Source organism: Malania oleifera, chromosome 11, assembly GCF_029873635.1.
Source record: "Malania oleifera isolate guangnan ecotype guangnan chromosome 11, ASM2987363v1, whole genome shotgun sequence".
Lineage (NCBI taxonomy): Eukaryota > Viridiplantae > Streptophyta > Magnoliopsida > Santalales > Ximeniaceae > Malania > Malania oleifera.
The window spans coordinates 55,883,451-55,906,861 of record NC_080427.1 but is presented as its reverse complement, the minus strand read 5'-3'; positions in this window follow the sequence as shown (position 1 = coordinate 55,906,861).

The window sequence follows — 23,411 nt, the reverse complement described above, 5'->3', positions numbered from 1 at the left end:
ACATACTCTTTGCATGAGGGCTTGTTAAGAAAGGCAAGTGCACTAGTAGCTTCAGATGTGGTAGTATCTGCATAACGTACTAGGGCAGAGGGAACCTATTTGTATGGACGGGTAGATTTTCCTATCCTTAGGGCCTTTGCCGATAAACTATTGTTGAATGTGTGAGCACAAGATTAATCTAACACTTGAGGGCTTACTGAGTAAGGTAAGTGCCCTGGTATGTTTTAGTTGTGACCTTAGGGCTACCTAAGTATCAAAGCAGAGAGGTGCTACTTGTATGGGTGAGTAATCACCCCTATCCTTGGGTAATCTCATGGGTAAAACTTTGCATGTGATTGTTTAGGTTTAGAAAACAATTTCAATGCTATGTGATGATTTGAAAATGTAATTAAAATGATATTTATTTACCTCATGTTAGCCACACACTATTTTAATATATGTATTTCTTCCTTTACTGAGATGTGTCTCACCCGAATATGAATATTTCTTTTCAGAACATCCTCGAGCTCGGGCCTAGGAGCTCAAGGGTAGCTTTAGCATTTTTTAGGACTATAAGAAACAGGGTAAATGTTGATACTATCTTGGAAATGGAAATGTTTATATTTTATGTCTTTATGTTTTAAGGATGTTGAGAACGGAATGGTTGTGAACGTACTGAAATGTTTTGGAGATGTATGAATATATGGAAATGCAAGTGATGGTTGGATTTTATGGATTTATAGATAGGTTATGGCAAACTATGGTATTATGGAATGTTGGTATTGTAGAACTATGTTTAAGGAAATTATGTTTATGTTTTCTACTGCGTATGTATGTTATGAATTATGATTTATCAGAATATTATCAGGTTTAACGCGCTGGACCCGGGTTTAACGGTTCGGGGCGTTACATTTTGGTATCAAAGCATTGACTTTTGGGATTTTGAGGATTTAGGAAATGATTTATACCAGAGTATAGGAAATAGTTCGGATAAGGATACTAGATGAATAGGTTAGGTATTGAGAAATAGGTTTGGTGTAGGAAAGTATAGGATGGTGTTTTGTTATTTAGAGGCGAAATTACATCGACGATTTCCTGTGATTTTTCTGAAGCAGTCGACTTGTCACGCCCCGAACCTGCAGGTGGGTCCCAGGTGTGAATTTGAGTAACCTAACCTGTCTCAGTATCAATTGAAACGTACATGATACAAGACCAAAAAGAGGGTCCGACCCCATGGGGTAAATGGATGCCCACATACATACACTCAACCATCCATACTCATCCAAAATACGCAACAGAATACGATCTTTCATACATAACCAGTATCATACCAGAGTCTATACAAGCTAAGATATACATTCCTATAATACAAAACGTACCCCAAGTGTCTACAAAAACCATTTTGACCACCTAGGTACCAAAACTCGTACCTAATAGGTACTAGCAGTAGTTACGACACCCTTGCTTCCAGACGCTAGGATGCTACTTACGGCTACCTGAAGGACCTGGAGAAAAACATTGTATGTACGTTCGGGGTGAGACACCTCTCAGTAAGGAAGAAAACAGGTTATATCAGTGTGAGACATACCAGTGTTATTTTACATACTTCATAACACTATAAAATACGATACAGTTCGAAACATTTACATACAGTTTCATACGTATACATACAGTTCCAGTATTTTTACAAAAACTATTCCAGTACATACGATACCCAAACCATACAGTCAGTGTCGTCACACTAGTTCGCAACTACACAAGGTCACCTCGTCTCACAGCGATTACATTGCTACATACGCAACTACCTTGTGACAACCGAGTCCCACAGTGATTACATTGCTTCATATGCAACTACACAAGGTCACCTAGCCTCATAGCGATTACATTGCTACACACGCAACTACGCTGCGACGACTCAGGCCCACAGTGATTAAATTGCTACATACACAACTACACAAGGTCACCTAGTCTCACAACGATTACATTGCTACATACGCAACTACGATGCGATGACTCAGACCCATAGTGATTACATTGCTACATATGGTGTAGAGCACACCCTTCAGTGACTAGTCGAAACATACTGGTGATATTTCACACCTTGGATATAGAGTCGGCCACTCTCGCCCACGGTAATTAATTGATACATGGCTGTTTCACAAATCCCTGGAATCATTTTGGAACTCACGTTCCTATACATTTCAGCGTACGGTAATTAGCTACCACATAGTCGTTTTACAAATACCTGGAACAAATACATACAACCATACATACCACACTTATTTGGTTTATGGCTAATCATATTGTTTACCAATTCAAGTATACAGTTTATGTAAATATGATTACGGTCACCTCAATAATACAGTTTCAACGTAACTAATAGTTTTCTAAACCAAGTAGAGATGATACCTGAAATCCCCAATTTTTTTGAAAACTGTAACCCTAAAATCCCGCATTTTTACTTGATAGATTTTTCCAAATAAGTTACCAAAATATACACATGATCGTAGCCTACAAGCTTACCGATCCGGATTTCGAAAATAAACTGATATAAATAGAATCCCCTTACCTTAACCCGAATTCCAATTACGAACTCTATGGTCACCAAAACTACGAATCGAGACTCCAAAACCTACAAACCACAGTATAACACGGGCTTACAATCCATACTACTACACATATGCTGAATCAGAAACGAAAATCGAGTCTTAACTCAATTTTAGCTTGAAATCCGAAATCGGTCAAAACGAGATTCCGATTCGCTAAAAACGTGGAGAATCCTTCACTGATCCTCACGGTAACTTTGGACTTGCGATTTAGGTGACAAACGGTGAAGAATCGAGGAGAGAGAGAGAGAGAGAGAGAGAGAGAGCTTCGAATTCTAGAGAGAGAGGGAGAGGACTTCCAAACTTAGCAACTAAGCAACCCCCAAAAGATCTTTTAAAGGCCTTTGACTTAGGCAATTTCGTCAACGAGATGGCGCCCTCATTGATGAGGTCTTTAGAAATTTCATCGATGAGACGGAGATTTCGTCGACGAACCTAATATTTCCAACTTTCTAGATCTCTCGGCTTTTCCTCGTTGACGAGCCTCTAAATTTCGTTGACGAGAAGCCTTCTACCTTCGTCAACGAATTATGGCCTCGTCGACAAAGTCTGCACAATTGTATTTTTACCCCTCTTTTACATAATAAACCCATATATCACGGTTCGGGTTCTTACAACCTCCCCTCCTTGCAAAAATTTCGTCCTCGAAATTTGTAATCTCTCATTACAAACACATTCATACTACTACATACATACGTACTCTGAGGTAAAACGGCGGTCGTTCATACCCAATCTCTATATGATATATACATACTCTAGAGAATACGATGACCATTTATATGCAACCCTGTCATGATACATACATACTCTAGAGAATACAGCGGCCATTTATATGCAGCCCCGTTAGGATACATACATGCATTCCCTCACTTATGGCGGATGAATACCGTGGTCACATACATACACGTCTCTGAAGCTCACAATACTACAAGACTCTCCCAGAGACTAACCTTACAATACTAATATGATAACAAAGTATTACATGCATACATACATACATACTCATACCACCCTGCTATCCAAATACTACTCAAAACAACTGCGGATACTTCTGGCATATTTCCGTCTCTAGTTCCCAAGAAGCTTCCTCGATCTCGTGGTTTCGCCACAATACCTTCACTAACGGTATTTCATTGGTACGAAAGTTCTAAACTTTACGGTCCAGAACCTGAACAGGTATTTTCTTATACGCTAAAGTATCCTCGATTTCTAACTCACCATAACTGATAACATGAGATGGATCCAACACGTACCCTCTCAGCATAGATGTGTGAAACACATCGTGGACCATCGAGAGTGTTGGGGGTAGTGCCACTCTGTAGGCTACCGGATCCACTCACTCAATAACCTCGAATGGTCCTATATACCTCGGGTTCAACTTGCCTTTCCTTCCAAATCTCATCACTCCCTTCGTTGGAGCGATTCTAAGGAATACTTTGCCCCCTACCTCGAACTCCAACTCATGGTGGCGAACATCTGCGTAGCTCTTCTGCCAACTCTGAGTCGTCCTAATCCTCTCCCGAATCAAACCTACCTTCTCAGATACCTGCTGCACGAGTTCAAGTCCTAAAATCTGACGTTGACCAACCTCATTCCAATACAAAGGAGATCGGCACCTCCGACCATACAAAGCCTTAAACGGTGTCATCCCTATACTAGCCTGAAAGCTATTGTTGTAGGAAAACTCCACTAGTGGCAGAAACTGAATCCAACTACTGCCAAAGTCCAATACATAAGCCCGTAACATATCCTCCAAGATCTGTAACGTCCTCTCTGACTGTCCATTAGTTTGGGGGTGGAACGCTGTACTGAAAGTAAGCTTCATCCTTAGTGCTTCCTGCAAGCTCTTCCAAAATAGAGAAGTAAACCTCGGATCCTGATCTGAAACAATGGAAGCAGGCACTCCGTGTAATCTAACTATCTCCTACATGTACAGGTCTGCTAACTTCCTCAAAGGATATCCAACCTTCATAGATACAAAGTGAGCAGATTTCGATAACCTATCCACGATCACCCAGATAGTATTCTGCCTGTGAAGCGCTGGCAGCAAACCGGTAACAAAGTCCATGGAAATATGCTCCAATTTCCATGCTAGAATAGGTAAAGGCTGCAACGACCTTGCCAGCCTCTGATGTTCAGCTTTCACCTACTGACACATCAAACACTGCTCCACAAACTGAGCAATATCCCTATTCATACCACTCCATCAGAAGGCCTACTCGGATGTACCGTATAAAAAGAATGATGTGCTTCCTCTAGAATCTCGTCCTTTTGATCTCATCGTCATTTGGAATACACAGCCTGGTCCCAAACCTCAACACACCTCTGTCAGAGATGTTAAAATCTGTAGCCAAACCTTGCTGCACTTTCTTCACAATCTCAGCTAACTTTACATCATTAGCCTGCGCGGCTTTAATATGTTTAAACAAAGTTGGCTGAATCACCAAGCTAGCAATGAAAGCCTGATGATCACGTGACACCATTTCCACGCCAAGGCTTTCCAGATCCCGCCTGACATAATGCTAAGCTACAACTACAGATACTGTTGTATGTTCTGCCTTCCGACTCAACACATTAGCTACCACATTAGCCATTCCCGGATGGTAACTAATCATGTAATCGTAGTCCTTGATCAACTCTAGCCACCGCCTCTGCCTCATATTCAACTCCTTCTGCACAAAAAAGTACCTGAGGCTCTTGTGGTTAGTGAAAATCTCACACTGAACACCATACAGGTAGTGTCACCAGATCTTTAGAGCATAAAATACCGTAGCCAATTCCACATCATGCGTAAGGTAATTCTTCTCATACTCCTTAAGTTGCCGAGAAGCAAAAGTGACCACCTTACCCTGTTACATAAGCACACATCCCAAACCTTTTAGAGACACGTCGCTATAAATCACAAAACCCCCATTCCCCAAAGGAATGGTCAATACTGGAGCAGTAAATAGTCGGTGCTTCAACTTAAGAAAGCACTGCTCTCAATCACTAGTCCAGTCAAACTTCACTCCCTTCTTAGTCAGTTGTGTCAGAGGTCTAGACAATTTAGAGAATCCCTCCATGAACCGACGATAGTAACCCGTCAGTCCCAGAAAACTTCGAACCTCCTACACACTCTTTGGTCTAGCCCAGTCGACCACAACTTCGATCTTGCTAGGATCAATAGAGATACCGCCCTCAGACACCACATGGCCTAAGAACGCGACCTGATTCAACCATAACTCACACTTCTTTAGCCTAGCATACAGGCTCTTCTCTCGCAGAATCTCTAGCACCAACTCAATTGGCTTTCATGCTCTTCCAGACTCCTCGTGTACCAAAATGTCATCGATGAACACCACTACGAACTCGTCCAGGTATTCATGGAAAACCCAGTTCATCAGATCCATGAACACTGCCGGTGCATTGGTTAACCCAAATGGCATAACCAAGAATTCATAGTGGCCATATATGGTTCAGAAAGCGGTCTTTGCTACATCCTTAGATCTAACCCTCACCTGATGATACCTTGACCGTAGGTCGATCTTCGAAAATACCTGCATTCCCTGCAGCTGGTCAAAGAGATCATCTATATGAGGTAAAGGATAGCGGTTCTTCACCGTCACTTTGTTGATCTCATGGTAGTCAATACACATACGCATCGAACCGTCCTTCTTCTTCACAAATAATACTGGAGCTCCCCAGGGTGAAACACTCGGTCAAATAAAACCCTGGTCTAGTAGTTCCTGCAACTGCTCCTTCAACTCTCAAAGTTTTGTTGGAGCCATCCAGTATGGAGCTTTAAAGATCGGTGCCTTGCCAAGCAGCAACTCTATTGCAAACTCCACCTCCCGATCCGGAGGTAAATCGGGTAATTTTTTAGGAAACACATCTGGAAACTCGTTGACCACCCAAATATCCTTGAGTCTCAACTCATCCCACGGCGGATCCTTCACGCAAGCTAGGTACCCCTAACAACCATCCAAGAGCAATCTCCTTGCCTGTAATACCGACAAAATCTGTGGCGTCGAACGCACACACGATTCCACGAACTCATACTACTGCTTCCCAGGAGGTCTGAACACTACTACCCTTTTACGACAATCAATCACTGCATAGCTAAAGAACAATCAATTCATTCCCAGTATGACATCGAAACCCGACATGTCGTATACTACAAGATTTTCCGGTACCAGTCTCTCCTAAATCACAACTAGGCAGTTTCCTAACATCTTACTATGAATCGTTACACTCCCAGTCGGCTTAGTCACAGACAACATTTCATTCATCACACAGGTTTCCGCCTTACACAACTTCACAAAACTAGCAGATATGAACGAATGGGTTGCCCCCAAATCAAATAAAACAACAGCTCTATTCGAAAGAAATAACATGGTACCTGTCACCACGTTCCCAGCGTGTTCCGCATCTACTGGAGTAAGTGAATATACTCTCCCTAGAGCCGTGGTCTCCTGGTGGTTCCTCTATGGCATCTGATTACTCCCACGGTTCTGACTCTGTGTAGCCATAATCCTCCTCTATTCCTGACAGCTCTTCGCTATGTGACTTGACTTGCCACAGTTGTAGCAGACACCCCAAAATGGTTGACATTCTCCATCGTGCCATTTATGACACTTGGAGCACAGCGTGGAGGATAGATCCCCCTGAGAACTCGGCCACTCAGTGTTCTGCCGATAACTAGAGCTGTAATTCTTATTCTTCTTCCACTGAATCTGCCGAGGACCACTCTAAGGACCAGAAGATACTGGCCTCTTCCCTTGAACCTGCACTACCTCATCTCCCTGAAGGTCGGTCTCAACTATGGTGGCTTTATCCACCAAGACAGAGAACTCACGGATCTGCAGCATCCCCAAAAGAAGGAGGATTTCTTTCCTCAGACCACTCTCGAACCTCTGAGCCTTCTCGTGCCCACTCGGAACCAAGTATGGCACAAATCGAGATAACTCGATATATCTGGCAGCATACCTCTGCACCGTCAAAGTTCCTTGTGTCAGGCCTAAAAACTCATCAGCCTTCGCATCCCGAGTGGAGACCGAAAAGTATCTCTCAAAAAATACCTCCTTGAAATGGCCCCACATCATACCATATGGACCAACTCTCTGTCTCTCAAGCAGACTCACTGTCGTCCACCATCACCCTGCCTCTCCAGTCAGCTGAAAGGTAGCGTACAAGACCTTCTTCCCATCTGTGCACTGGAGGACATCCAGAATCCTCTCAGTCTTCTCAACCCGGTCCTCTGTTATAATCGAATCGGGTCCTCTCGTAAACGTCGGAGGGTGCATATGGGTGAACCTCTCAATCGTACACCTCATATCAGGAGGAGAGCATTCACGTCTCCCAACACTCCGCCTAATCTCTTGGATCACCTGTCTTGCCAAACCATGAGACACAAAAGGAGACTCATCACTTGTCCTCTCCTCAGAGCCACTCTCCAAGTTATTATCCTTGGGCTCCATTCTGAAAATAGAATAGAAATCGGTTAGAATTCCTATATCGTATGCAGTTAACACAATCATAGACCTAATCATGTCAACTATAACTCTCTCTGGTCAAAGTCTGTCCCGTCACACTGACACAAATCCATCAATGGTCTGCCCTACCTTTACTGGAATCGTCATTCCAGGAAAAACACGGAATATCGCCGACACATCCCGATCTAGTAACAGAACAACCCTCGACCAACACAACCCATTTCCTACATTCTATACTCTAGTATGTACTCATCAATACTCCTAACCAAGTCTACAAGACCTAACGACCTCGTTAGCTCTGATACCAAGTTATCACGCCCCGAACCCGCAGGTGGGTCCCAGGTGTGAATTTGAGTAACCTAACCTGTCTCAGTATCAATTTAAACGTACATGATACAATACCAAAAATAGGGTCCGACCACGTGGGGTAAATGGATGCCCACATACATACACTCAACCATCCATGCTCATCCAAAATACGCAGCGGAATATGATCTTTCATACATAACCAGTATCATACTAGAGTCTATATAAGCTAAGATATACATTCCCATAATACAAAACGTACTCCAGGTGTCCACAAAAACCATTCCGACCACTTGGGTACCAAAACTCGTACCTAATAGGTACTAGCAATAGTTACGACACCCTTACTTCCAGACGCTAGGATGCTACTTATGGCTACCTGAAGGACCTAGAGAAAAACATTGTACGTACATTCGGGGTGAGACACCTCTCAGTAAAGAAGAAAATAGATTATATCAGTGTGTGGCATACCAGTGTTATTTTACATACTTCATAGGACTATAAAATACGATACAATTCGAAACATTTACATACAGTTTCATATGTATACATACAGTTCCAGTATTTTTACAAAAACCATTCCAATACATACGATACCCAAACCATATAGTTAGTGTCGTCACACTAGTTCGCAACTACACAAGGTCACCTCGTCTCACAGTGATTACATTGCTACATACGCAACTACGCTACGACAATCGAGGCCCATAGTGATTACATTGCTCCATACGCAACTACACAAGGTCACCGAGCCTCACAGCGATTACATTGCTACACACACAACTACGCTGCTACGAATCAAGCCCACAGTAATTACATTGCTACATACGCAACTACATAAGGTCACCTAGTCTCACAATGATTACATTGCTACATACGTGACTACGATGCTATGATTCTAGCCCACAGTGATTACATTGCTAACCACAACTATGAACTGAGACTCCAAAACCTACAAACCACAGTACAACATAGGCTTACAATCCGTACTACTACACATATATTGAATCAGAAATGAAAATCGAGCCTTACCTCAATTTTAGCACGAAACCCAAAATCGCTCAAAATAAGATTTCGATCCGCTAGAAACGTAGAGAATCCTTCACTGATCCTCGTAGTAACTTTGGATTTGCGATTCAGGCAACAAACGGTGAAGAATCAAGGAGAGAGAGAGAGAGAGAGAGAGAGAGAGAGAGAGAGAGAGAGAGAGACAGCTTCGAATTCTAGAGAGAGAGGGAGAGGAATTCCAAACTTAGCAACTAAGAAACTCCCAAAAGATCTTTTAAAGGCCTTTGACCTGGGTGATTTCATCAACGAGATGGCGCCCTCGTCAACGAGGTCTTCAGAAATTTCATCGATGAAACAGAGATTTCATCGACGAACATGATATTTCCAACTTTCCAAATCTCTCAGCTTTTCCTTATCGATGAGCCTCTGAATTTCGTCGACGAGAAGCCTTCTACTTTCGTCGATGAATTATGGCCTCATCGAAAAAGTCTGTACAATTCCATTTTGACCCCTCTTTTACATAATAAACTCATATATCACGGTTCCGGTTCTTACACGACAGCCTCAGAAAATCCACTGTAAACCTTAGATGTTTTTGTTTTTGAATTGTGTGACTGATCCTTGTATGAAGATTTTGGATTTTATTTGAATTGTGGCGTTCAGCGCCACAGATTCTGTCGACATTACAGGCAAGGAAGGCTACTCTTGGACGGATGTCAGGGGTACTTAGCTTGTGTGGAGGAACCGCCGCAGAATGAGTTGAGACTCGAGGATATTTGGGTAGTTAGCGAATTTCCAGATGTGTTTCCAGATGATTTACCCGGTTTATCTCCAGACTGTGAGGTAGAGTTTGCTATAGAGTTATTGCCTGGTAAGGCACCAATCTCTAAAGCTCCGTATCGGATGGCTCCAGTAGAACTTAGGGAGTTGAAGGAGCAGTTGCAAGAATTACTAGATAGGGGATTCTTTCGACCTAGTGTTTCGCCCTGGGGAGCTCCAATACTATTTTTGAAGAAGAAGGACGAGTCGATGCGGATGTGCATTGATTACCGTGAGATTAACAAGGTAACTATGAAGAATCGCTATCCTTTACCTGGTATAGATGATCTCTTTGACCAGTTGCAGGGTACGTGAGTCTTTTCAAAGATCGACTTGCGGTCAGGGTATCATCAGGTGAAGGTTAGAGCGGAGGATGTAGAGAAGACTGCTTTCCGAACCAGATATGGCCACTACGAGTTTCTAGTCATGCCTTTTGGGTTGATGAATGCTCCGGCGGTGTTCATGGATCTGATGAACAGGGTTTTCCATGAGTACCTAGATCAGTTCGTGGTGGTATTCATCGATGACATTCTGGTATACTCGAGGAATACGGAAGAGCATGTGGAACATTTGAGGTTAGTGTTACAGATTCTGCAGGCGAAGAAGCTGTATGCTAAGTTAAAGAAGTGTGAATTCTAGTTGAGTCAGATTGCATTCTTAGGCCATGTAGTTACTGGGGATGGTATATCAGTTGATCCTAGCAAGATTGAAGCTATGGTCGACTGGGTAAGGCCAAAGAATGTGCAGTAGGTTCGGAGTTTTCTAGGACTGGCGGGTTACTATCGTTGGTTCGTAAAGGGTTTCTCTAAACTTTTTGGACCTCTGACACGATTGACCAGGAAGGGAGTACAGTTTGACTGGACTAGTGATTGCGAGCAGTGCTTTCAAGAGTTGAAGCACCAGCTGGTTACTGCTCCAGTATTGACCATTCCTTTAAGGGATGGTGCATTTGTGATATATAGCGACGTGTCTCTGAAAGGCTTGGGATGTGTGCTTATACAGTAGGGTAAGGTTGTGGCGTATGCTTCTCGGTAACTAAAAGAGTATGAGAAGAATTACCCTACGCATGATCTGGAGTTGGCTGTTGTTGTGTATGCACTCAAGATCTAGCGACACTATTTGTACAGGGTGCAGTGTGAAATCTTCACTGACCATAAGAGCCTCAAGTATTTCTTCATGTAGAAAGAGTTGAATATGAGGTAGAGACGGTGGCTAGAGTTGATTAAAGACTATGATTGCACGATCAGTTATCACCTGGGGAAGGCTAATGTAGTAGCTGATGCGTTGAGTCGGAAGCTAGGGCCTTCAGCTGTATCTACAATTCTAACTCAGTGTCACATCAGACGAGATTTGGAGAGCTCAGGTATAGAGTTGGTGGTGGGTGAACATCAGGCTTATCTTGCCGTTTTGATGGTCCAACCGACCCTATTTGAGTGTATAAAAGCCATGCAGGCTAGTGATGCAAAGTTGGCAAAGGCTATGGAAAAGGTACAGCAGGGATTGGCTACAAAGTTTAACATCTCTAAGGGAGTTGTGTTGAGGTTTGGGACCAAACTGTGTGTTCCGAACAATGATGAGATCAGAAGGATGATTCTAGAGAAGGCGCATCGTTCTATGTTTACGGTACATCCTGGTAGTATAAAGATGTATCAGGGCTTGCGCGAGACCTTCTGGTGGTCTGGTATGAAGAGGTAGATTGCTCAGTTCGTGGAGCAGTGTTTGACGTGTTAACAGGTGAAAGCTGAACATTAGAGGCCAGCAAGGCCGTTGCAGCCTTTGTCTATTTCGATGTGGAAATAGGAGCATATTTCCATGGATTTGGTGGTTGGTTTGCCACCAGCACTTCACAGACAGAATGCTGTATGGGTGATTGTGGATAGACTGACAAAATTTGCTTATTTCATACCGATGAAGATTAACTATCCTTTGAGTAGGCTAGCTGATATGTACGTGCATGAGATTATGAGAATGCACGGAGTACCGGTGTCCATTGTGTCAGATCGAAATCCGAGGTTTACTTCTCGATTTTGGATGAGTTTGTAGGAGGCATTAAGGACAAAGCTTACTTTCAGTACAGCGTTCCACCCCCAGACTAATGGACAGTCGGAGAGGATGATATAGATATTGGAAGATATGTTGCGAGCTTGTGTGTTAGACTTCGGTGGTAGCTGGATACAGTTTATGCCACTTGTGGAGTTCGCTTATAACAACAGCTTCCAGTCTAGTATCGGGATGGCACCGTTCAAGGCTTTGTATGGTCGGAGGTGTCGATCTCCTTTGTGTTGGGATGAGATTGGTGAACATCAGGTGTTAGGATTTGAACTCGTGCAGCAGGCGTATAAGAAGGTGAGTTTGATCTGGGAGAGGATTAGATCAGCTCAAAGTCAACAGAAGAGTTATGCAGATACTCACCGTCGTGAGTTAGAGTTCGAAGTGGAAGGTAAGGTATTTCTGCATATTGCTCCGATGAAAGGAGTGATGATATTCGGCAGGAAGGGCAAGTTGAGCCCGAGGTATATTGGACCATTCAAGGTACTTGAGCGAGTGGGTCCGGTAGCCTATAGAGTTGCATTACCTCCAGCACTTTCGAGGGTCCATGATGTGTTTCACGTATCCATGTTGAGGAGATACGTGTTGGATCCTTCACAAGTTATCAGCTACGATGAGTTGGATATAGAGGATACTTTAGCGTATGAGGAGATACCTGTTCAGGTTCTGGACCGTAAAGTTCAGAAGTTTCGTACCACAGAGATACCGTTAGTGAAGGTATTGTGGCGGAACCACGAGGTTGACGAAGCTTCTTGGGAACTGGAAACGAAAATACGCCAGAAGTATCCATGGTTGTTTTGAGCATTTGTACATGATCCTATTGTGGGTTGGGATAGGTAGTTAGTCGTCAGGAGTGTGTGTATGTAGGGTGAACTCTTGAGACTGTTGTACATGTAACCACGATATTCCTCCGCCATATGTGAGGGTATGTATGTGTGTGTGTGTGTATGACGGGGCCGCGTATAAATGGCCATTGTATTCTCTAGAGTATGTATGCATCGAGTTGGGGCTACGCTATAGTGGTCGCCAGTCTTCTCTAGAGTAATAGATATGTGACAGCTTGGTATTTGATTGTATGTATGACTTTATGAATGAGAGATGGCAAATTTCGAGGATGAAATTTGTGTAAGGAGGGGAGATTGTAAAAACCAGGAAAAATATATAAAAGGATTTCTGCAGATTTCATCGACGAAGCCAAATTTCATCGATGAAGGCAAAAGACTTTTCGTTGACGAAATTCAGAGGGTTCGTCGACGAAGAGAAGTCGAGAGGTCTGGAGAAATTGAAATATCAGACTTCGTCGACAAGGCAGCCAACATCCACGACGAAATACTTGACTTTTCGTCGACGAAAACTGGGCGAGTCAAAGGGGTATAAAAGGAAAATTTTGTTTCTTCTTCATTAAGTTTTCTAATCTCTCTCTCTCTCTCTCTAAACTCTCTCTACACTCTCTCTCTCTCTCTCTCTAGATTTCCTCACTGGTCGTCGATAGAATCGAAAATCCAAGGTTACCACGAGGATCGTGGAAGGATTCTTTACAACTTCTGTGGATCGGAATCTCGTTTCAGAGATTTTTGGGTTTTGGCGTAAAATTGAGGTAAGGCTCGGTTTTCATTTCTGATCCTGTATTTTTGTAGAAGATGGTCTCATGAGTATATTCTATATTGGGATTTGTAGGTTTTGGAACTTGGTTCGCGGTTTAGGAGCCTTGGAGTTCGGGTTTTGCTTACGGGGTTAAGGTAAGGGGAAACTGTGTTATGTTAGTTATTTTTGAAATCGGACTCAGTGGAATTGCGGTCCACGGTCCTACGTATGTTTTGACTACTCATTTGGGGGGGATCTAACAGGAAAAAAATGGGTTTTTCATTATTACAGTTTTTGGGAAAAGGGGGGGGCGACGGGCTACATCCTTGGTTTTGATGAAAACTATGTATATGTTGATTTATACTGCGTGATTGGGATGGTTGTGCCTTGACTTTGTATAAACTGTATTTGTTTGGGAAACCATGTTTTAGATTACCAAATGGGTGTGGTTTGTTTGGTTATATGAGCATGCATGTGTGTGTGTGATATGTTGAAATGCTAGTAGGAACACGGTTCCGAAATTATTCCAGGTACTAAGAGTGTCCGGCTCTATATCCGAGGGCATATGAAATCGCTAGCCATAGATTGGCAAGAGTGTTCGGCTCTATATCCGAGGGCGTGAGCCTATCCGGCAGATCAGGCCGTAGGGTGTGGATCCACCATTTGAGCGCCGGTACGATGCCATGGGAGTCGAGGACTAGCCATGTGCCGGTTAGCACCGTGCTTCGCAGGTTGGCTGCAGGCCAATGCCGGAATGCAAATCCGGCTTTGTGCCGAAGAGTGTGACAACACTATGCTGATCATGTACATGTATGTGATGGAACGGAGCGGATGTGATCGCTTGTTCTTGTGACCGGTGTATTGAGAGAGCTGAGCTGATGGGATCACTAGTTCTGGTTACCAGGTTACTAATCATATGTTGTGTGTGCTTGTAGGCACTGTGTGAATTAGTATTGGATTGCATTTAATTGCATGTATGTTTTGGCATGATAACATTCAAATGCCACACACTGATATAACCCGCGTTCTTCCTTACTGAGAGGTGTCTCACCCCTACTGTACGTACATTTTTACAGGTCCTTCGAGTAATCGGAACTAGCGTCCTGGTGTGGGGAGCGCAGAGGCCAATGTACTGTGTTAGCGCTTGGGTAAGTGCTAGGACTGTAAATTTGTTGGGTTGCCATTTTGGGTTGTTTTTGGGCACCCGGTTGTACGTTTTGTTAAAGCTATGTTTTGCTCTTTTATAGACTCTAGTATGGTACTGCATATATGATATATATTGATGATTTTCCGCTGCGTATATGATTGTGTTTAGATGCTGTTTAGGGTGCCTGGGAACCCCACGGGGTCGGACCCTCATCCATTGTACTGATCTTTTGATAATTGTATGATACAGGGACAGGATAGGTTACATTCTCACCTTCGGGTTCCACTTCGGGGTGCGGGGTGTGACAATGGTAGCTGCTCAAAATCAGGACAAGGGAAAGCAGCAAATACCACTTGGAAGAGGTGGTCCACCCCGATTGTACACACTCCGAGCTAAGGAGGATGCCATCAGAGAAGTAGGTATGAAATAATTTAATTTAATGAATAATGAATAAATGATTTATATGATGGTATGCATGTTGAGTTCTTATGATGGTAGTTAGCAAATGAATGTAAAGTAATGTGAAAGCATGATTAGTTGGTAAAATTTCGAGGATGAAATTTCTTAAGGAGGGGAGAATGTAATGACACAGAATTTAAATAATTAGAAAATATAATGAATAAAATGGATTAAAGGAAAATAAGGGAAAGAAAGGAATAATTTTTAAGAAAAAAAACAGGTCTCATCGACGAATGTCCTGTATTCGTCGACGAGTGTCCTTCTAAGATCGTCGATGAAGTCTGGTTCTTGTCAACGAAGAAATCCCGAGAGAGAAAATTTGGAAACCCTGAATTTCGTCGACGAAGGTATCTTCTCGTCGACGAAGACTCTACAGTGCCTCGTCGACGAACCCACGTGTCTCGTCAACAAAACCCTGCATATAAAAAGGGTTTTTCTTCATTTTCGGCGTCAATTCTCAAACTCTCTCCTCTCTCTCTCTCTCTCTCTCTCTCTCTCTCTCTCTCTCTATAAAAACAACCCCCCAGCCTTCTCTCTTTAGTTTTGGGCCGATTTTGACCCGGTTTAACGATCCGAAACCACCACAAGGTTCGTGGTATCATTCTCTTCAAGATTGTAGGAGCTGATCGTTGGGTTGCGAGGTTTGGGAAACATTCCAAAATTAGGGTAAGTTAGTTATTTTGGGATTTTCTTAAGGAATGTTATTATTTTGAGTCTAAAAAGAAGTAAATAAGTGTTTTTTTTTTAAGATTTGAGTTAATTGAAATTTATTTTAATTAAGTTAGGATTTTTGGATTTAGGGTCCAAGTGAACGCTACAGGTATCGGTTCGAGGATCTTGCCAGCGTAGTTTGAAAGTCAGGTAAAGGGGAAATTTATATATTAAATCAGGTTTTTCATGAATATAATGGATTATGTGTTATTTATGTATATATATGTTTATATATAGGTTTAAAATGCCAGCCATGAAATTTATGTTTTTTAGAGCCTAGGATTGTTTATATAGTTATGTATATGTGAAAATAAATCAATAATAAAGTGAAAAGGTATTTTTCTAAGGAAGTAAGTAAGGAATGAAATGTATTTTTAGTATATAAATGTTAATTATGGTTGACTTATTTTGTAAGAAATGTATATTAATTTTACTGTTAAGACTGTGTGGCATGAGATTCTGTGCAAATATATGTTAGATATATGAGATGCAGATTAAGTAAGTAAAGCTTTATGAATAAAATATGAGATGGACAATGTTGCTTGTGTATGTTAAATGCAATCATGTGAATGTAAGACAGCTGAAAGATAGCCATGGTAGCAGATTCTAGTACATTTCTATGTGAAAACTAACTGTAACAGATTCTAGCGCATTTCTATGTGGAAACTAACAAATGATGGCTAAAGACCAGATGTAGTATGAAGGAATAAAATGAAATGCTATGCAATGAAATGACAATGAAATGGTAATGAAATGAAATGACAAATGCGAATGATGTAAATGGGAAAGAGTCACTTAAAGTGAAATGAAATGCAAAGTTAAGCTATGAACATGAATGGACGTGTATGAATGAATAATGACAAAAAGAAATGATGTATTATGATATTAGAAGTATGTATGTACGTAGAACCTGTTATGATTGGGCGGGGCGTACTCTTCGCCTAAGGGCTTGCTAGGAGAGGCAAGTGCACTAGTAGTTTCAGATGTGGTAATAGCTGTATAACGTACTAAGGCAAAGGGAACCTATTTGTATGGTCAGGTAGATTTCCCTATCCTTAGGGCCTTTTCCTGTAAACTATTGTTGAATGCGTGAGTACAAGATTAATCTAATACTTGAGGGTTTACTGAGTAAGGTAAGTGCCCTGATATGTTTTAGTTGTGACCTTAGGGCTACCTAAGTATCAGAGCAGAGGGGTGCTACTTGTATGGGCAGGTAATCATCCCTATCCTTAGGTAATCTCGTGGGTAAAACTTTGCATGTGATTTTTTAGGTTCAGAAAACAATTTCAATGCTATGTGATGATTTGAAAATGTATTAAAATGATATTTATTTACCTCATGTTAGTCACACGCTGTTTTAATATATGTATTTTTTCCCTTACTGAGATATGTCTTACTCGAATATGAATGTTTCTTTTCAGGACATCCTCGAGGTTAGGCTTAGGAGCTGGAGGGTAGCTTTAGCATTTTTGAGGACTATATATGAAACAGGGTATATGTTGATACTATCTTGGAAATGAAAATGTTTATGTTTTATGTCTTTATGTTTTAAGAATGTTGAGAACGGAATGGTTGTGGAACATACTGAAATGTTTTGGAGATGTATGAATATATGGAAATGCAGGTGATGGTTGGATTTTATAGATTTATAGATAGGTTATAGCAAACTCTGTTGTTATGGAATGTTGGTATTGTAGAACTATGTTTAAGGAAATTACATTTATGTTTTCCGCTGCGTATGTATGTTATAGATTATGATTTATCATGATATTATCAGGTTTAATGCGCCGGACCCAGGTTTAAGTTTTTGGGGCGTTACACGGAGTGCCACTAAACATACATAACATACATTTCTTTGATACCATACATATACATCCCACCCAAAAAAGTGAAAAAAGGGTGTTCCATACTATTTTGTATAAACATACACAGCGAAAATACATACATACATCCTCTAAAAGTTATCAGAGTATCTAACTATTTCCCATTTACATCCATAAATAACTAAAAACATAATCTGCTACTACAATTCGCAAAAGAGACATACACTGTCTAATATCTCACCAGCTCTGACAAGGACTGTCTACTAGCCAAACTCAGCCCAAGAGGAGGAATATCGTGGTTACACATAATGTCTTGAGAGATTACAATATCCAAACACAACTCTTCTGAAGACCAAATATACTCTAAACCATAAACAAACTTACTCTAACCATAATACATACATATGACTTGCTTACCGTTCTGTCTACCTGTCTAGCTCTGAGCGTCTCCAAACAACTGTGGGTACATCTGACGTATCTCTGACTCTAATTCCCATGAAGCCTCCTTTACTCTGTGATTACACCATAGTACCTTTACTAGTGGAATCCTCTTCGTACGTAGTTCCTGCTCTCTATAGTCTAGGATTTGAACTGGTATCTCCTCATATGCTAACATGTCCCTAAGCTCTAACGACTTATAATTGATCACATGCGAAGGATCTGGAACATACCTCCTAAGCATGGACACATGGAACATGTCGTGAATCCTAGACAGTACTGGAGGTAATGCTATCATACACACCACCAAACCAACTCTCTCCAGAATCTCAAATTACCCGGAATACCTAGGGCTCAACTTGCCCTTCCTACCAAACCTCATCACTCCTTTCATCGGAGCAATCCTAAAAAATACAACATCACCCACCTCAAATTCTAACTCCCATCGGCGTGTATCTGCGTAGCTCTTCTGCTGACTCTAAGCTACTTTAATCCGTTCCCTGATGAGTTTGACCTTCTCTGAAGTCTGCTAGACCAACTTTGGCCCCAATATCTATCGTTCGCCAACCTCATCCCAATATAACAGTGATCGACACCTCCGACCATACAATGCCTCATACGGTGCTATCCCAATACTGGTCTGATTAGTATTATTGTAGGCGAACTCAACCAACGACAAATATTTGATCCAACAACCCCAAAATCTAGTATACACGCTCTCAGCATATCCTTTAGAATATGGATGGCCCTCTCTGACTGACCATCGGTTTGTACGTGAAACGCAGTACTGAACGTAAGTTGAGATCCCAACGCTTCCTGAAGACTCTTCCAGAATCGGGAAGTAAACTGTGGATCTCTATTTGATACAATCGACATCAGCACCTCATGCAATCTAAATATCTCCTGAACATATAACACTGCTAGTTTATCTATGGAATAATTGACTTTCACCAGGATGAAATAGGCTGCCTTTGTCAATCTGTCAACCGCAACCCAAATTGCATTGTCCATGAAGAGCTGATGGCAATCTCATGAAAAAAATCCATGGAAATGTGCTCCCACTTCTATTTAGGAATGAGAAGTGGTTGCAATATTTCTGCTAGCCTCTGATGTTCGGCCTACATCTACTGACAAACCAGGCACTGCTTTACGAAAAGGGCGATCTCTCTTTTCATGTAAGACCACCAGAAAGATTCTTGCAGATCCTGTACATCTTCGTACTCCCTGGATGTACTGTGTAAAGCAAACAATGTTCCTCCTCTAGAATGACTTGCTTGATCTCAGCATCATTTGGTACACAGATCCTAGTATGAAATCTCAACATCCCATCATCGAAGATATTGAAATCCGGCTTTAAACCATCCTAAACCCTTTCCATAACCTCTACTAGCTCTGCGTATTCCTTCTAAGTTGTTCTGATCCTTTCCCGTAAGGTCAGCTATACTACCAGGCTAGAAATGAATGCCTAGTGATTCCCTCCCACTAACTATATGCCTAACCTTTCAAGATTCATGCTAATCTGATGCTGAACACTAATTGCTGAAACTGACGCATTTACTATTTTTCGACTCAGAGCATCAGCCACCACATTAGCTTTTCCTGGATGGTAACTAATGATACAATCGTAGTCCTTTATCAGCTCCAACCATCTCCCCTACCTCATGTTCAACTCCTTCTAGGTGAAAAAGTACTTAAGACTTTTATGATCGATAAAAATCTCGCACCTTTCACCGTATAGATAGTGCTTCCAGATCTTCAATGCATACACTACCCCTGCTAATTCCATATTATGTGTCAGGTAGTTCTTCTTGTATCCCTTGAGTTGACAAGAAGTATAAGCAATTACCTTTCCCTGTTGCATTAGAACACACCCAAGACCCTTCTTAGAGGCGTCACTATAGATAAAAAATCCACCATCCCCTAACGGAATGGTCAGAATTGGAGTAGTAACCAGCCGCTGCTTCTATTCTTAAAAACTCTACTCACACTCATCAGTCCATTCAAACTTTACGTTCTTCCTTGTGAGTCATGTCAATGAACCTGATAGTCTGGAGAACCCTGCTATGAACCGTCGGTAGTATCCCGCAAGACCCAAAAACTTCTAACCTCCTAAACATTCTTTAGTCTCGTCCAATTCACCACCACTTCTACCTTACTCAGGTCCATTGATACCCCTTTCCTAGACACTACATGCCCTAGGAATGCCACTTGCTCTAACCAGAACTCACACTTCTTAAATTTCACAAACAACTTCTTCTCCCTAAGTACCTAAAGTACCAACCTCAAATGAATTGCATGCTCCTCGGGACTCCTTAAATAAACCAGGATGTCATCAATGAAAATGACCACAAATTGATCTAGATACTCATGGAACACCCTGTTCATCAAGTCTGTAAATGCTACAGGAGCGTTGGTTAATCCAAAAGGCATAACCAAAAACTTATAGTGGTCATGCCTAGTCCGGAATGCAGTCTTTGGTACGTTTTCCTATTTCACCTTCAGCTGATGATACCTAGATCGCAAATCGATCTTAGAGAAGATCTGTGTGCCTTGTACCTAGCCAAACAGATCATCAATTCTAGGTAACAGGTATTTATTCTTCATTGTCACCTTGTTAATATCTCTGTAGTCAATGCACATCCTTATTGACTCATTCTTCTTCTTCACAAACAGCACCGGTGCTCCCCAGGGTGAAACACTCGGTCAGATGTAACCCTTATCTAGTAGCTCCTGTAGCTGCTCCTTCAATTCCCTTAGTTCTGCCGAAGTCATACGATATGGAGCTTTCGAAATCAGTGTCATGCCTGGAGTCAACTCTATAGCGAACTCCACCTCACGATCAGGAGGCAATCCTAGCAAGTCCTTTGGAAACACATCTAGGAACTCACTTACTATGGGAATCTCCTCCAACTTAAGTTCTCCTCTCGGCGTTTCATTCACAAACGCTAGGTACCCTTGGCATCCCTCCAACAGTAACCTTCTAGCCTGAATAACTGAAAGGATACGTGGTACAGAATGCAAACACGACCCTACAAACTTGAATTCCTGCTCCCCGGGTAGCCTAAATACTACCTCTCTCCTGTGCCAATCGATCTTGGCATAACTGGCTGCTAGCCAGTCCATCCCCAGAATGATATCGAAGTCGTGCATATCAAACATAATTAAACTGACTGGTAGTACTCTCCCCTAAATATTTATGGGGAAATCCCGAATCACCTTATTACATACGACTACTGACCCTGACAGTGTAGCCACTACTAATTCTGCATCTAATAGTTGTGCCTCTAACTCACATAATTTAACAAATCCCCGAGAAATAAAGGAATGTGTTACTCTTGAATCAAATAATACCACAGCTTTATTTGAAAGCATATAAATATTACCTGTTAACTCACTCGAAAGATGAGCAGTTCGGAAGCTATCACAAGTATAGGAGTTCAGTTGTGTAATAATTAGCCCAAGGGACAGATCGTCTCCTCAGGGAATGTAGTTTAACTCTAAACTTCATGTAAATCCCAAAAGAAAATAAGAAAAGAAAAGTTTACTGAATACAGTTCAGATTCAGTTTTTAGGAATTTTGAGATTTTTGTGATGAAACTAAAACATAACTTAAAAACATAAAATTAAAACATAAAATAAGAACCTAATACGCATAAAATAACACGCAACGAATGACAGTAATCAAATCCTCTTCAGACAATAAATAAATACTGCGTATGAAAATTCTTGACAAAAACATAAAGATCAAAACTTTATTAACCAATTTAAGCATTCAACCTCAAAATCATCAATTAAACACCAACTAAAAAGTTAAACTTAACCCAACAAATATTTAAATCCTAAAGAAAGATTCTAAAGAGAACACACTAAACTTAACAATGAATATTAATCCAAACCAAAATTAATTCCAATAATAATATTGAAAAAAAAAAACTAAACTTGATGAGAAAAATAACCCAACGAAATATTTAAATTCAACTAAAGACTTTAATTAAAACAAAAATAAAACAACTAAACTTAATAATCCAAAATAACCCAACCAACTTGGAATTCCAACAATAACTTTGAATAAAAAAAACTTACTTTAATAATAATAACCCAATCAAAAAAAATTAAATATTATAATGGAGAGTTGTAAATAAAACAAAAGTAACAATAAAAATTAAACAAGGGTTGTCTAAAAGAGAGAGAGAGAGAGAGAGAGAGAGAGAACAAGCCGTGTATGTTTGGAGAAGAGGAGTTGGAGAAGCCTTCCAAGAGTGTTGTGCATGGCCTCCAAAGGAGCAAAAAGAAAGACCTCCAAAAGTATCCCCTAAACCCTAGCCTACTCTCCTTAAATGAAAATAATATACTAAAGAGCCCTTTTGTTGACTTTTCAATGCCTTAAAAACCAATTTTTTTTTTTTTTCAATTCATTTAAGCCCTTCAAAACCCACAATATTTGACTTTTTAACTCTTTAATTCAATGCTCTCCAAAGCCCACAATATTCGATTTTTCAAAATTACCATCAAAGCCTTTTTTTCTTCTTGCAATTTCAGCTGCCCCCAAGGATTTCCAGCGCATGGCTTTCGCATGGGCTTCAAGCCCACTCACGTGGTCACATCAAAGTAGGCATTTATTCATTTTCTTTTTCTTTTGTTAAACATGGTCGGTTCTGCACTTTTAAACTTGATTTTGACCTTCCTATAGTTCATATTTCTCAAAACTTAAAACATGAAAGTTGTAGAACACTTTCTCAACTTTTCCCATAATTTCGAATCACCTCGATCAGAGTTTAAATGGGGCAATTAATCCCAAATTACGAAGTATCATCGGCTTTAACATCCATAATTTACCTTGCAATAAAATACAAAAAAAAATAAAAAATTATTTAATAAAATCCAAATATTATAAATAGAGCATAATGTTAAAATACTGAGTAATTAGGTATTTAATTAAAAATATAGGCCTCAACACATGAATTAAAACACATAATTACACAATTTAAGCGCGTAATCATGTCACCACGTC